The 17,715-nt window shown below is 36.9% G+C and overlaps 1 long non-coding RNA gene across 2 annotated transcripts in view; it reads right to left on the reverse strand.

The window, feature by feature from the left end:
* Positions 1-17,715, reverse strand: part of LOC127120067 (uncharacterized) — a 180,549-nt gene that overhangs the window by 9,358 nt on the left and 153,476 nt on the right. The window lies entirely within an intron of this gene.

A 17,715-nucleotide genomic window follows, 5' to 3' on the forward strand; every position in this document is an offset into this window, starting at 1 on the left:
TTTATTTATTTATTTTATTAAACATTTTGAACCATTAATATTTAATAATAAGTTATTTTATGCATTTGTTTTGTTAGATGATTTATCACGATTTAAACGTTGTTATTAATATATAGTTTAATTTGTGTTGGAGAATTATAATTTGAATTAAGTGTACTTAATTTTTTAACGTTATGTGGTAAATTAATACTTTTTTAATCATTCAATATTAGAAATTTTATTAACAAAAAAATATGAATAAATTTTTTACATTTAAATATCATATCACTTATATAAGATCATAAAAAACCCAAGTCACTTTTAATTAAAATCTCTTTCTTCCCCTTCTTGAAAACTTTAAACAGAAAAAAAAAACATCATTTGTTTGGTGTGGAAAGCTTCAAAGATCATAGAAAATAAAGTAAGAAATGAACATGAAAATCCAAATATGGGAAACAACGAAAAGATGGAAGCCAGATCTAAATCATTATCGTCTACCTTTGGATTGCGAATATTTTGTGATGGCGGTGGCAACGAGTTTACGACAATTGAAGGAGGATTTTACATAGTTAAGATCTTGCTGATGTTGATCTCTTAACACCATGGGGACAAGTCTGTCCTTAATGTTATCACTATTTGACTTTTCTTTGTTGCTACGCTGATGAATGTGAATGGAATGGAAGAACTATTCTACCAGATGTAATGTTCAAAGGAGAATCTCCAATTTCAGTTTCTATATTTTTTCAATTTATTTGTTTCTTTTTCTTTTCAATTTCTTCTTTTTAATTTAACCATTAAGGTTCTTTTTAATCACCGAAATAACCACCTTTCATTGTCGATGCGCCAGTTGAACTGTCGCATCTAGTTAGCATTCAAAGGAGACGCTCAAGTCATTGGCGCATGCAACCAAGCATGTGAAGGCATCACATGCATTGGTGCATGCATGTAGGCATGTGAGTATACGCCATATGCATTGGCGTATGCATGTGCCATGTGTGTGGCGTTTAAGGCAATGACACATGCATGTGTGTGTTGATCTATAAATACAATGCGTATCTCCTATAATTTTTCACACAACTTCTTACCCTCCTTCCATTTTCCTTCAATCTCCTTCAATTTTCTTTTCTTTAAAATATCTGAATATTCATATATTCACAAAAGAAATGTCGATTTAATATTTTCAGCAGTGCAGCCTCCGATAAAGATCTAACTTTGGAATATCGAAACGTTCAAACGTCTTAATAGGATGTTGAACCATTGGTTAGATTGAGAAATTGCAGAGGGTGAAAGGATCAAAAGAATTCAATGGCTTTAATCCACGTTCAACCAAAATGTAGAAGTTCGTGTATGGGTGGATATTAAGACTGACAGGGACGTTCACAGGATGATGTATACTGATCGGAAAAATAGCAAGTGTACTATTTTGCCTGTTATAGTAATAAAGGGGAAATTCCCCGAATGTCGATCTCAAGGACTGCAAGTTAATATTGAGTTCAATTTTTATCGTTCAATTAAACAAAAATTATAATTGAGGTTTTTAAATTCAAAACTACAAAAATAAAGGCAAATGAAAATAATAATAATAAATAAGGGTTTGCAAGGTATGAGGAACAATATCATGGAAGGTGTATGATTTATCACTGTAACAACTCTGAGTCATTATTGCATCAACAAATATCAATTACTACCAGTTCTCAAGGGTATTTTCTCTCAAGTCCTTGGTGAGAAAACTTTTAATCATTCTACCCTAATTTCTATGTCCATAGGCAATTGGGGTGAAGTTAAGCTTTATTATATCAAAAATACTCTAATTCACACAAGGTATCCCTAGTCCTAGGTGATATCTACTGCAGAGTAACCTTATAAAAAACCTTACCAATGGTGGTCCAGCCTAATTGATAACCATAAAACAATCTCGATTGGTCCGAAAGAGAAAGCATTAAACACATTAAAAGGTTACCGCAAGAATAATATTATAAATGCAATCGTAAACTCAAAGTCATTACAATTCTAAATCAGGGACACCCCCTAGCATTGGGGGATTTAACTACTCATACTGTTCAAAACAAATTCAAGAATAAAAATACACATTACAACTAATTGGATGACTTGGATCTTCAATCGCTTCCACTCATGAAAATCTTCCGCTCTCCAAATTCTTTGATCTCTGTAATCCTTGACCGTCTGACAATCATGTGTTCGCCTCGTTGCAAGATCCCCCTTTTCTATTGTAGAAACTATCCTAATATAGTGAAAATCCCTTGGCAGAAAGTGGAAATCTCCAAAACGTTCATGCAGCTTAAGCCCGGTGAAAAAACCTGAAAACTGGAAAATTAGCATTTTAGGCTGACACTGGCCGTGTCAGGTTGACACTGTCAGTGTCAGGATGATACGGGCAGTGTCAGGCTGACACGGGGCAGTGTCAGGCTAATACAGGCAGTGTCAGCTGAAACGGGCGACCGTGTCAGACCAATGTTTTGGGCATTACTTGTTCTTTCTTGGACTTCCTCCTGACACGGCCCGTGTCAGGTGACACGGGTGGCCGTGTCAGGTGACACGGGTGGCCGTGTCAGGTGACACGGGTGCCCGTGTCAGGTGACACGGGTGCCCGTGTCAGGCCTCCTGAACTAGGAAATCTTTTTTTTTCGTATGTCGAAACTTTCCACTTTCTCACATTGAACCCATTGGATCTTCTTCGTGGACCTGAAGGGCATAAACACGACAACCAAAGCATAAAATCACGAAAACACAAAATAAAACTGACAATTAATAAAATTGCTTAAATAACTTATGAGAATGAAAATTAACTTTAAAGGTACCATAATGCGTACACAATGTCTAAATATCCTTGGTTTCTTGTCGGATAAGCAACGAAAACATAGTGAAAATGGTGACTGATCACAACCCCAAACTTAGCTCATTGCTTGTCCTCAAGTAATGTCCTATACGACAAAGTGTCACTTCCCAAAATTTGTATTCTTACCATGATACTGCTGAAATCTTCCGTCAACGTCTTCACTCTTCCTTGTATAGTTCTTGCTTTTCCTAATGAGTTTTATGTCCCACTTCCTCATCGAGGTACCGCTTCACCTATCAGCTTACATCACACTCTCACCAAGTCTCTCGGGGTTAAAGTGTTTTCACTATCAATTAAGAATATGCAATATCAACTCATAAGTTTGAATATTTTCTCCTTTCGTATCAACTACACACAACACACAATTTTTGAGGTCTTTCGGGTTGTAACGGGGCTTGGGTTATGGTGTGGTAAATACAAACAAAAAGGAAAACAAGTGGTTTTGCGTTCAAAGTCAATGTTAATATTCTTTTCACTATGTTTTATTCTTTTCTTTTTCAATTACTCGGTTTTTCTTTGATATTCTCTCTTTTTTGTTGCAACTGAGTGCTCTTTCTTCGGTGAGTGCTTCTTTCGAACCATCGACTACATTTCATTTTCTCAATTTTTTTATGGTCATTTTTCTTCTTCTTCTTCTTTTCGTACTCACCTTGGTTTTTGATACTTATGAGGTTTACCCCAAACTTAGAATTTAACACATCTTAATGACATCACATTGACTCTGAACAGGGTAAGGAAGTGTTTTGGACCGCGAGTTACATTTATGTGGTTAGATAAATAAGGGGTACATGCTCAAATGGGGTTAACTAGGGATAACATTAACGGGATGACTATAAAGGCTCAGGGCTTTAATCAAACGACATGCCTCGGTGTATGTATATATCCAATGCAATTCCCAGAGAACCTACACAAAGTTAGAGTGATAAAGACATACTTGAATATCGCTCATGATGACAAATGTGTTTGGCTTTTTATGCACTCACCATGTTAGGTAAAGCTTGACAGCATCCACAATACTTCTAGTATGGTGCGACTTCTTACTCAACTCAGAATGCATAGGGAACCTACGTTAGTTGAGCTTTAGAAGTTGCGTCCGATCTTTTCTTCAATAGTATCGACTTTATGGGAAAATCCTTCACAACAAGCAACCGTAAATGGAGTGATCCTTTCATCCACTATCACTCATGGTCATCACCTAATCCAACAGTACACTAAGACCCTGAAATACATGCAGCACATGATACCTGATAGTAAAAATAAACCACATGTGAACCGGTAAAAATTAAAAATTGGGAAATAGTCAACAAAAATAAAAGCAAAAAGCATAGTAAAACCTCCCCCACACTTGAACTAAACATTGGCCTCAATGTTTTCGAACAAGATAGAAGGAGGGTGACTCACAGTTCCCTACTGAGGGGGCTGGGGCGGGAAATGCGACATGCCCACACGAAATTCAAAATTTTCAAACAAATTTCAAATCCGCAAGCCTGACACGGGCCATTTCAGGTTGTTGTTCTGCTCATTTTTCCATGTGAGTACCTTCACCCTTTTATGCAAGGCACTGTGTAAACCTACAATAACAAACAAACACAACCAATAATTAGAAATAAAAACGCATGGGTTGCCTCCCACGAAGCGCTTCGTTTAATGTTGCATGGCTCGACTGTTCATTTTCCCTTGTTATGGAGGGATTTCAGCCATAGTTTCTTTCTCTGAATCTGAGTGATCAGAGGGAACTTCTTCTTTGGAATCCAATATAGCGTTTCTGCGTCTTTGGTGAAGGGTTCTCTCGATTTCTGCGTCAAAAAGAAATTTTTCGGAGGGTTCTCCTCGCATACATAGATTAGTGAATGAAAATATATAAATGACAGAAAAATAATTTTATTGCAGAGCAACAAAATTTTAATTGAACTTAAAATTAAAATCGATATTTTGGCAGTCCCCGGCAACGGCACCAAAAACTTGATCGGAAAAATAGCAAGTGTACAATTTTGCCTATTATAGTAATAAAGGGGAAATTCCCCGAATGTCGATCTCAAGGACTGCAAGTTAATATTGAGTTCAATTTTTATCGTTCAATTAAACAAAAATTATAATCGGGGTTTTTTAATTCAAAATTATAAAAATAAAGGCAAATGAAAAAAATAAAAAAAATAAAGGTTTGCAAGGTATGAGGAACAATGCTAGGGAAGGTGTATGATTTATCCCTATAACAACTCTCAGTCACTATTGCATCAACAAATATCAATGACTATCAGTTCTCAAGGGTATTTTCTCCCAAGTCCTTGGTGAGAAAACTTTTTATCATTCTACCCTAATTTCTATGTCCATAGGCAATTGGGGTGAAGTTAAGCTTTATTATATCAAAAATTCTCTAATTCACACAGGGTATCCCTAGTCCTAGGTGATATCTACTGCAGAGTAACCTTATAAAAAACATTACAAATGGTAGTCCAACCTAATTGATAACCATAAAACAATCTCGATTGGTCCAAAAGAGAAAGCATTAAACATATCAAAAGGTTACCGTAAGAATAATATTTTAAATGCAATCGTAAATACAAAGTCATTACAATTCTAAATCAGGGACACCCCTTAGCATTTGGGGTTTAGCTAGTCATATTGTTCAAAACAAATTCAAGAATAAAAATACACATTACAAGTAATTGGATGACTTGGATCTTCAATCGCTTCCGCTCATGAAAATCTTCCGCTCTCCAAATTTCTTGATCTCTGTAATCTTTGATCGTCTGACAATCATGTGTTCGCCTCGTTCCAAGATCCCCCATTTTCTATTGTAGAAACTATACTAATATAGTGAAAATCCCTTGGAAGAAGGTGGAAATCTCCAAAACGTCCCTGCAGCTTAAGCCCGGTGAAAAAGCCCGAAAATTGGAAAATTAACGTTTTAGGCTGACACGGACAGTGTCAGGCTGACACAGGGCAGTGCCAGGCTGACACGGGCGGCCGTGTCAGGCCACTGTTTTGGGCATTACTTGTTCTTTCTTGGACTTCCTCCTGATAGGGCCCGTGTCAGGTGACACGGGATGGTGTGTTAGGCCTCCTGAACTAGGAAATCTTCTTTTTTCGCATGCCAGAACTTTCCACTTTCTCGCATTGAACCCATTGGATCTTCTCCGTGGACCTGGAGAGCCTAAACACGACAACCAAAGCATAAAATCACGAAAACACAAAATAAAACTGACAATTAATAAAATTGCTTAAATAACTTATGAGAATGAAAATTAACTTTAAAGGTATCATAATACGTACACGGTGTCTCAATATCCTTGGTTTCTTGTTGGATAAGCAACTGAAACATAGTGAAAATGGTGATCGATCATATACTATGTTCAAAATTATTTTTATGGTTGTAATCGCATAGTTATGTTGTTGTAATGACATAGTTATGTTGTTTATGTGTTGTATTTGTTAGTGATGGTATTTTATTTTTTGTAGTTTGTTGTGTTATTGTTTAAGTGTTGCTTATGTGTTGTATGTGTTGTATTTGTTTGTGATGATATTTTCTCACAAAGTTATTATATGAAATGAATGTTGTTTTTAATATAAAGCAAAAGAGTTACAATTAAAATTATCTTGTTGTATTTGTTCCAACACTGGGATAGTTAGTACGATTATGATCAGGCTGACGACATGAACTACATAATCTAACAGTTTTGTTCGCCGTATCCATTTCGGTTCGAATATTGGTGCTGTTTGGGAAACCCTTTTTCTTTCTTTGCATTATTTCATTATGCCAGAGAATTTCCCCTTGATATGCAGGCCAATAATCCTCTTTTTCTACCACTAAAAAACTAATTTTGTAAACATTGCAAAGACTTATGACTTTGTAAACATCAAATAGTAAGTAGAATGAATCTCGTCGAACCTTTGAACATGTCGTTATGACATGGGAGTAGGGCATACGAAAGGCTTTGAACTTTTTGCAGTCATACCAACCTCTATCTAGTTCCACTCTATAATGTCTCCTCGACATGCCTTCATTGTGATCCATGGGCTCAGCAACACTGTACCAACCTTTAGTACGGTCAAATAGTGTGGCCACATGTGTGTTAGTTTTGGCAGCTTCCCCTCTAATGAATTTCATTGAAGCATCATTGAACAACTGCCCACATTGTAACACTTAACTCCATTTGGAATGTCTGGTCTCAAACAGCGTCCTAGCCTGAAATAGGTTGCTTGCACTAAAGCGCTTATAATAAGTTTCGGATTCCTTTGAAGATAAAGTTCATTGATTCCATAAGATTTGTTGTCATGTGGCCCCAACGTTGACCGTTGTCGTATGCCCTCGTCCACTTCTCCAATGGAATACTGTTAGTCAACCTTACTGCATCTGCGTTTGACAATTTGATATCTTCACAGTATTGTTTGAAAGAAGGTTACGTTAATGCATACCTTGCGTTGACAACCTTCTTCTGCAACATTTTGTCTTTGATCTCCCGCATGAAATTTTGAGAGATATGTCTAATGCAGTAGACATACGTTGACGGAGGATCCTACCATCGATTATCAATGTTTTTGTAGGCACTCACTATCAACGGAGAAAATCAAAGACGAAAAGGTACTCTTTTCTCAAAATTTTCGAGGAAGAGGACGTGGTCGTGGAGGACGTGACAGTGGTCGAAGTGGTAGAGGCAGCAACTTCGAGAGAGGACAGTCGAGTCAGCAAAATTGGCGTGGCAGAGGACGTGGTCAAAGAGGTGGTAGGTCGAACCATTCCAACTTTGAATGCTACAAGTGTGGGAAGTATGATCATTATGCGAAGGATTGTAACTCATTCAAATGCTATAACTGTGATAAAGTGGGACATCTTGCAAAAGATTGTCGAATCGAAAAGAAGGTAGAAGAAACAACCAATCTAACTTTGGAAGCTGAAGCAAATGAAGGTTTTCTCTTGATGGCTCAAAATGAGATCAACACAAATGACAACGTTTGGTATCTTGACTCAGGAGCAAGTAACCATATGTGTGGTCACAAACACCTGTTTAAGGAATTGAGAAAGATTGAAGACGGAAATGTGTCTTTTGGAGATGCATCAAAAGTGAAGGTCGAAGGCAAAGGAACGATCCGTTACTTGCAGAAGGATGGGTTGATTGGGTCAATTCAAGATGTTTATTATGTACCAAATCTTAAGACCAATATCTTGAGTTTGGGACAACTTACAGAAAAAGGTTATTCGATACTGATGAAAGAACGGATACTGCATTTGAAGGACAAACTGGGACATCTGATTGCTCGTGTCGAAATGGAGAAAAATCGAATGTACAAACTGAATCTGATAAACGTTCGAGAAAAATGTTTACAAGTAAGTGTCGAAGACAAAGAGTCACTATGGCATCTACGCTTTGGTCATCTACATCATGCTGGTTTAAAAAGGTTGGCGAAAAGGAACATGGTGCATGGACTACCAGATATAGATTATGAAGGAAAGTTCTGTGAAGAATGTGTGCTTAGCAAACAAACAAGAACTTCATTTCAAAAGAAGGCAGAATATCAAGCTAAGCATATCCTTGATTTGATTCACACCGACATATGTGGGCCAATCACGCCAGAATCTTTCAGTAGCAAAAGATACTTTATTTCCTTTATCAACGATTACTCACGGAAGACATGGGTCTATTTCTTGAAAGAAAAGTCTGAAGCATTCGAGGTGTTCAAAAGGTTCAAAGTAATGGTGGAGAAGGAAACCGACAGACACACTAAAGCAGTTCGATCAGATAGAGGTGGTGAGTATACTTCGATAGCTTTTATGAAGTATTATGAAGAGCAGGGTATAAGGAGATTTCTAACTGCAACATACTCACCTCAACAAAATGGGGTGGCTGAAAGGAAGAATCGAACAGTCCTTGACATGGTTCGTTCAATGCTTAAAAGCAAGAACATGCCAAAGGAATTTTGGGCAGAAGCTGTAAAATGTGCCATTTATGTTCAGAATCGATGTCCACATTTGAAGTTAGAAGATCAAACACCACAAGAAGCGTGGAGCGGACAGAAGCCAACAGTTTCTCATCTCAAAGTATTTGGAAGTGTGGCTTATGCACACGTACCAGATCAACGAAGAACGAAACTTGAAGACAAAAGTCAGAAATACATACTCATAGGGTATGATGAGAAAACAAAAGGGTACAAGCTATTTGATCCCATAAGAAAGAAGGTGATAGTGAGTAGAGACGTTCGAATAAACGAAACAAGTAAGTGGGACTGGAACAGTTCGACAAAAGCTGTTGTCGAAGTTGAAGAATCATTTGTCGCTGTACCTTCAAACATTTCGACAAAACTTGAAGATTCTGACAATGAAGATGAACCTACACAACCCAGAATGCGAAGTTTGCAAGATCTGTATGATTCGACAAGTGAAGTGCACCTTGTATGTCTCTTGGCAGATGCTGAAAACATCAGTTTTGAAGAAGCAGTACGAGACAAGAAGTGGAAAAGTGCTATGGACGAAGAGATGAGGGCGATTATCCACAACAACACTTGGGAACTAGTTGAATTTCCAAAAGGTAGTCAACCCATTGGTGTAAAGTGGGTATTCAAGAAAAATATGAACGCTCAAGGAGAAATAGAACGATACAAAGCGAGACTTGTTGCGAAGGGATACAAACAAAAAGCAGGAGTTGATTATGACGAAGTATTTGCACCTGTTGCAAGAATGGAGACAATTCGATTACTCATATCTCAAGCTGCTCAATTCAAATGGCCAATATTTCAAATGGATGTCAAAACAGCTTTTCTGAATGGTGTACTAGAAGAAGAAGTCTATGTCGAACAACCACTCAGGTACATGAAAGCTGGAGAAGAGAAGAAGGTACTAAAATTGAAGAAAGCGCTATATGGGCTGAAGCAAGCACCGCGGGCATGGAACACACGTATCGACACATATTTCAAGGAGAACGGGTTCGAGCAATGTCCGTACGAACATGCCCTCTATGTGAAGAAAAATGGAATGAATGTAATACTTGTTGCTCTCTATGTCGATGATCTTATTTTTTTGGGCAGTAATGATCAGATGATAGAAGAATTCAAAAGCACAATGACACATGAATTCGAGATGACAGATTTAGGCCTGATGAGATTCTTTCTTGGTCTGGAAGTTCGACAAGAAGAAACAGGAATCTTCATCTCACAAGAAAAATATGCAAAAGAAATCTTGAAAAGATATAAGATGGAAGACTGTAATCCGGTTTCGACGCCAATGGAACCAGGAACAAAGTTGTCGAAATTTGATGGAGGAGAACGTGTCGAAGCAGGAAAATATCGAAGTTTGGTAGGAAGTCTTTGCTACCTCACATGTACAAGACCAGATATCTCATTAAGTGTAGGCATTGTGAGTCGATTCATGGAGGAGCCAGTTTACACACATTGGAAGGCATTGAAGCGAATTCTGAGGTACATCCAAGGAACAGTGTCACTTGGGATGTTTTACTCGAATTCAGACAAATACAAGCTGGTTGGTTACTCTGACAGTGATTGGTGCGGAGACATAGACGATCGAAAAAGCACTTCTGGATATGTATTCTTCATGGGAAATACTGCATTCACTTGGCTTTCTAAAAAGCAGCCAATAGTAACACTTTCGACATGTGAAGCAGAATATGTAGCAGCATCCTGGTACGTTTGTCATGCAATATGGCTCAGAAGATTGATGAGTAAAATGGAGCTAGAACAGAAAGATGCAACAATAATACAAGTTGACAACAGGTCAGCAACTGAGTTAGCAAAGAATCCAGTAAACCATGAAAGGAGCAAACACATTGACGTTCGCTTCCACTTCATTCGAGAACACGTGAAGGAAGGAAATGTCGAATTGAAGCATGTAGTAAGTAAGGACCAAGCAACAGACATTTTCACAAAACCACTATCAAAAGAAATCTTCGACAGAGGCAAGAAATTGATAGGCATGATGAATAGAAGAAACATTTAAGTTTACAGAGGAGTTTTGTTGAATAAACTTTAATGTTAGAGTTAATGGGTTTTTAATAATAAGTTAATAGAGAGATTTGGAAGGTCAATAGACAGTGGCCAAATTAATAGTATTTACTAATTTTGATAACTCCTAGAATAGTTAAAGTCTCTGAGTATGTATAAAGACCAAAATTGTACTCAAATGAAAATACAGAAGTTTATAAAACTACTCGCTTCTTCTGTCAATATTTTGATCATATCCAACAAGATATGGAAGGAAGAGTGTATTTGAAAGGTCGATTACTATTAGAGACGGGAACATTGAAAAATAAGGAAATGTGTCAGTAAATTGGTTGTAACTTAAACTTAAATCTTGGAGTGAGTATCTAGCACAACCCAACAATTTACGAAAAATGATTGAAATGTCTCCAGAATCATGAATAGCTCTTATAAAAAGAGAGTCAAGAGCACTTGGTAACATCACCAAACATTAGAAGAAGAAACAACAAACTAAAGAGCAAGATGGAAGCCTTTTAGTCATGGGTAAGACCTAGTTGATTTTACCAAAACAAGCATACACAAATACAAAATCAACTCATTTTCTCATGGCCTTTCAAGCGCATATTCCACAAGTATTGTATTCCATAATTGCAATATGTGCATGCAGTACATGCAGTTAACCTCTCTAAATCAAATGTGAGCATTTTCCTTAAAATTTGGTAAGCTTGTCACACTTGTGCCAAACATTGTGCACTATTAAACCGAAAACCTCATTAGTCACTAGTTACTTTCTAATATAAAAAAAGTGTTGTTTTTGATTCAGAGATATCTAGTTTTGGATTCCTTTGAAGATAAAGTTCATTGATTCTATAAGATTTGTTGTCATGTGGCCCCAACGTTGACCGTTGTCGTATGCCCTCGTCCACTTCTCCAATGGAATACTGTTAGTCAACCTTACTGCATCTGTGTTTGACAATTTAATATCTTCACGGTATTGTTTGAAAGAAGGTTATGTTAATGCATACCTTGCGTTGACAACCTTCTTCTGCAACGTTTTGTCTTTGATCACCCGCATGAAATTTTGAGAGATATGTCTAATGCAGTAGACATGCGTTGACGGAGGATCCTACCATCCATTATCAATGTTTTTGTAGGCACTCACTATTGAAGGGTGTCAGGGTCTGAGATCAAACATAACTTAGGCTTAGGAGCAACGTGCAATCGAAGATTTTTTAGGAAAAAACTTCATCCCTCAGCAGTCAACCCTTCAACTAGAGCAAAGACGATTGGAAAAATGTTGTTGTTGCCATCTTGTGCCATTGCCATCAGTAGCGTTCCTTTATATTTCCCGTACAACCATGTAACATCAATTTGTATAATAGGTTTACAGAAAGCAAAACCTTTGATGCATGGTTGATACGCCCAAAAGAGTCGGTGGAATACTCCATTACCAATAGCACAAGTCCCGTCTAGGGTATACACCGACAATGTTTCCAAATTGACAATAGTCCATGGAGCATAATTTATATGAGCCACCAACTATTTAGGAAGTTGTTTGTAAGACTCCTCACAATTTCCAAACACTTTTTCAACCATCTTAGTCCTAACTATCCAAACCTTCATATATGATAAAGTATAGTTGTGCTGTGTTACAATATGCGAGATTATTGTACTCACCTTTAACAACGGATTATCGCTAATGGCAGCCAAAATTTCATCGCATATTAACTGAGAGATGAGTTTGAGATGGTTTTGCATTGGGTTCATGATTAAACATGTGTGAACTGGACCCATAGAACCAATCTCCCAAGAATCACTCCTCTTCCTATAAGATGTTGACAATCGGAACAGGCAGAGCTCATTTCAACAATAAATCTTATACCTTGTTGCATTAGTTCGATCAACCTTGTAATCAGCTGATAATTCCATGTGATACTTTTTAATGGCTCTGACACAGTCTTCTTTTGTGTGAAATATGTCTCCTTCTTTCAATGATCCTTGAATTTGCACATAAGGATTGTAAAATATATCTGATGAAGGTTCATCTGCACCCAAATTCAAGCTTGTCATGTGTTGAGGTGGAAAATATACATGACTAGCTGGTAATGGCTCTTCTTCTTCATCATTCACCATTGAATCAACCAATAACTCGGCTTCTTCTTCTTCCTTGTCAACAACATTGACTTCAACTTATTTGTCGTTATCAGTTTCACAAAACATTTTGTGACGGATCAACAAACTGAGACACTTAATGTTGTTGTGTGAATATATATAACTCTATTCATTCTACCCAGATTTTTCATGACTGAGAAATATATGTTGAACATCATCATCATCATCTCAAATCTACAACTGATAAAACTTTATTTGGTTGTCTGCAAAGAACACCATATTTTTGTAGATGATTTGTCCCATCTAACTACACTTCAATTTCTTTTCTATTCTTTGTTTCAAATGTGAAAATTTTGATCGTCGATTTATTGTAAAACGAGTTACTTCTGTGTTGCAAAAACAAAAACCGAATAAGTGACACTCAAATATTTCACTATCGGTATGGGCACTGATCATGTAATATGATGATGAAGACATTTTTTTAAAATGTAGGTTTAGTGTTTGATGGTGAGTGCATTGATCACATATTAGCATGCAGTTAAATAAGGTAGATGGTGAAGGCAAATGTATTGATGACGTAAAGAATCTACAGGATTCCATGCAGAGACAAGACAAGGCAAACACCCTTACTAATGGCGCATGCAAGATTCTTCTGCCCTAATAAGCCAACGCATGTGCCTGCATGATTCTCTGCAAAGATGATTTTTGCCTAATAATACAAGGCAAACGCCCTTATCAATGGCGCATACAGCAACCCATACGCACTATTCATTGGCGCCTACTCCCATGCATGCTTAAACACAAGGCATGCTCCCTTACCTTTGGTGCCTACTCCCATGCATGAAAAAGTCCAATGACGCCTACACTTATACATCACATGTTGCAACTTTCCAACCTATCTCATCTATAAATATTGCAACAACTCACAACACTCAACATCTGCAACACTCAATACCTGTAACACTCAATACCTGCAACACTCAACCTCAGTGTAACACTCAATACCTGCAACACTCAACCTCAGTGTAACACTCAATACTTACAACATTCAACCTCTGCAACACTCAACCTCACTGCAATACTCAATCTCTCTGCAATACTCAATTTCTCTGCAATGATCAATCTCTCTGCAACATTATGTCTCTATTGACTATGGATGAGGAACATCGAGGAACAATTGATAATATTGAGACATTTGTATGTTATTACTTAATATTATTTATTACTTATTCTTATTCTTATTCTTATTTCGTAGCAAAATGTCTCTATTGTTTATTACTCCTTCTTACTTATTTCTTACTTATGTTTTATTAGGACCCAAAGAGATTTTGATGTCGTGTACATGAATATGTACCACACGATCCTTTGATCGAACCATATATTTGAGTATGCGATTTTGGTAATCTACTCAACATAGTCTCATACTCGGTTGACTATAAATTTATTCTTGCTTTGTTAGAGAGATAGAGACCCGAGACCCACACATTTCACCTTCCTTTCGGTGAGTGTATCGTCACACTTGAGGACATCTACATGTTGTTAGGTCTACATATCAATGGTAAGGCCGTCAATGGTAGAGTTAACCAAGATAACTCTATATGCGATGAATTATTAGGTGCCCCTTTGTGTGGAGACACAACTACGGGAAAGACTTATGGTCAAGCTAGGGATCAAGGTATTAATTTAAAATATCTTAAACAATATTATGAAAGTATAACATTAAATGAAGAATCTACCGAGTATGAAAAGATAATTAAAGCTCGGTGTTATATTATGATTCTATTTGGTAATTTTTTATTTCCTGAAAGTACTGGTAATACGGTAAATATCATGTATTTTCCGTTCTTATGAAACATAAATAAGGTAACCACATATAGTTGGGGTTCAGCTGTTTTGTTCCATCTATATAGTTGGTTGTGTAAAAATGCTAAAAAAATACTTGTACGTTTTATTATCGTGCCTATTTGCTACAAGCATGGGGTTGGTCAAGACTGCTGTCACTTGCCCCAGTCAACAAGAATCCATTCATATTCCCCTTTGCAACAAAGTAAGTTTAAAATTGTACCATCTAATTTATTAGACTTTATACTACAACTAACTGTAAATAATATTTTTCCAATCTTTTCGATCTATGTGGTCAGTTAAAGGGATGAACTACAACAGGTGTCTGAAACACGTTGTACTAGTTTATCGCAATTTTTTAGACCAAGTTGGACCAGACGATGTAATACTACTACGCAACTCTACATTTGATTTAAAAAAAATCATCCTATTACATATCATCTAATCATGTCATATTCTTGTACAGTTTATCTAGAGACCATATTTGGGTCTTGATCATCAGGTTAACCATGATGATGATGCAATTTGGACAGCAAAAACACCAATTATTCGGTTCACTACTGTGGAGATGCACCAGAGTGACCGTGTAAAACTGTACTTCGACATGCAACAACAAACTCTAGAACCTCTGACGTGTTTGGGAGATTGGCATCAACAAAGAGTCGATGGTCAATGGGATTATTCTAACTAGAGAGACTTCACAAAAGAGATGTGTCGCCATTAGAGGAATCGACGAAAACACATCTTAAACGAACCAGTCATACGTGGTGTTAGACTAACTGAACATTATATGGCATGGTTTAGGTCGGTTACAACGCCACAGTGATAACATGAAATAATTTCACATTTTCGAACTCGATTTAATTAAATTATATTATTATTTGTTCCGATTTATTTCATATTATTCGATATTACTTGGTATTTTCGCTTCTATTTATCTCAGGTAACTTATTTGAAGCATAAGTGAAAAAGGAAGAAAAGGGGGTGCAAAAAGAGAATGAAAAGCAATTCCACTAAAGCCCAGCCCACAATTATCAGCCAGAAGCGTTGAAGCTGTGACGAGCGCCACACAAGGTGTGACGAGCGTCACACCCCCAGCTAAGTGTTACGAGCGTAACACAAGGTGTGACGAGCGTCACACCCCCATTCCTATATTTTTGGGTTTGACGCGTAACAGAAGCAACGGAAGCACGTTCCTCCTCTTTCTTCGCTTGACCAATTGACATGAGAAAGTTACCAAAGGGAAACGGTTACAAATGAGAGTAATATAAATAGAGCCAAAGATCCAACCCTGCAGCTCTCTCACGCTCATCTCAATTTTCCAGTTTTCGGCACAACATTATTTTCACTACTTTTTATTATTTTCAGCACTTACTTTCCTAGCAATTTTTATTTCCTTTTCTTTTCCAGTCAATCTTTCAAGCACTTAATTAATTTTTCACACAATAGTTTCTACACCGGAAACTATTGTGTATCTTTTACTGGATCTAACCTTACGTTAGATCATAGTATTTTATCCCTTCGCTTTTATTTTGCTGTCCGATTGAAGAGTTTAAGAACAAATCCAACCGGTCTGTGGTGGAGTGTTCAAGATTGCTATTAATTATTCAGGTTCTTTAATTTATTGTTTTAATTTATATATGCCCCGCATTTCTGTTTATTTATATTGTTTGCCTGATATGGTTTTATTTAAGCATGATAATTGTTTAGACCTGTTTAGCATGTCCGGCTAATTAATTTAGATATCGGTATGTAAAGTAAGCGGAATAAGGAATCAAAAACCAAGTTGGTTTAATTTCATTTAAAAATAAATCACTCTTTTTATAGTCTCAATTTACAGGGTTAATCCCAAAGTTTTTGTACGAGAGTAAAAGACATAAAGAAGTTAAAATTAATAGAACGAAAGTTTGAGTTTTTAACTGGACAGTGTAAATTGGACATTAATTTTAAATCAGGGCGAAAGCAATTTTTAGAGTTAATTAAATTCTAATCTTTTTCAAATAGTATTTTTAAAGGTTAAATGTGAGGACGAGAGTTAAGCATTTAAGTTTAATTATATAATCTAAGTCAACAGAGTGAGAGTTTGAGACGAGGGTGTTTAAACGGTTATTATTTTAATAAAAAGAGTTTCTATAGATTCTATTGTTTTCAAAAAGCGATTTTGGACTTAACTAATAAGTGACAGCTACGTTAATATAAAGTCATGGTCTATTCAACAGAGCGAGAGTTTGAGAAAAGGTTTTTAATCAATAGTGTCTACTGAAAAGATTTCTTTTAAAACCAAGAAACCAACGAAGATTTGATTCCCTAATTACGACGAACTACATACCGATATCCGCTTAATTAATATTTAATTTAGATCTAATTTTAGTTTTACTTTTCCCCAAAACAATCAAAGTATCATCCGCCTTAGCTTTACGAAGTAACCTTAGAAAACGGTATATCGATTCATAAGTCCCTGTGGGATCGATATCTTTTAAAACTACGCGATAGAACAGTGCACTTGCAGTTAGTACCCCAATTCGACTCATAAAGTCGCGATCAAGTTTTTGGCGCCGTTGCCGGGGACTTTTATTTAGTCGATATCGTAACTCTCCTGTTACGCTTTAGAGACTAAGGCAATTTTTATTTTTCATTTTTTCTTTCGTTGATTTGTATGCCACACACTCGCTCACAAGGCGAGCCATTTTACTTATGAATCAACGACATTGAACTATATCTCTGAGTCTTACGATGAATTCGGGAATATCGTGCTGCAAACAATCTCCCTCTTATCGAAGTGCCCGACCTCAAAACTCTTCTTCCTTCGCCGATACCCGAGATGGCAGAACCAACTTGTGCTCTTCGAGATTACGCCGCTCCATCGCAAGATGAGCCGCATTCGAGTATTGCTCCACCCGCAATCGAAGCAAACAACTTCGAACTTAAGCCTTCGCTGTTACAAGCAGTGCAACAGAACCAATTCTCTGGAAATCCTACCGAGGATCCAAACCTTCATT

The sequence above is a fragment of the Lathyrus oleraceus genome, chromosome 2, assembly GCF_024323335.1.
Source record: "Lathyrus oleraceus cultivar Zhongwan6 chromosome 2, CAAS_Psat_ZW6_1.0, whole genome shotgun sequence".
Classification (NCBI taxonomy): Eukaryota; Viridiplantae; Streptophyta; class Magnoliopsida; order Fabales; family Fabaceae; genus Lathyrus; species Lathyrus oleraceus.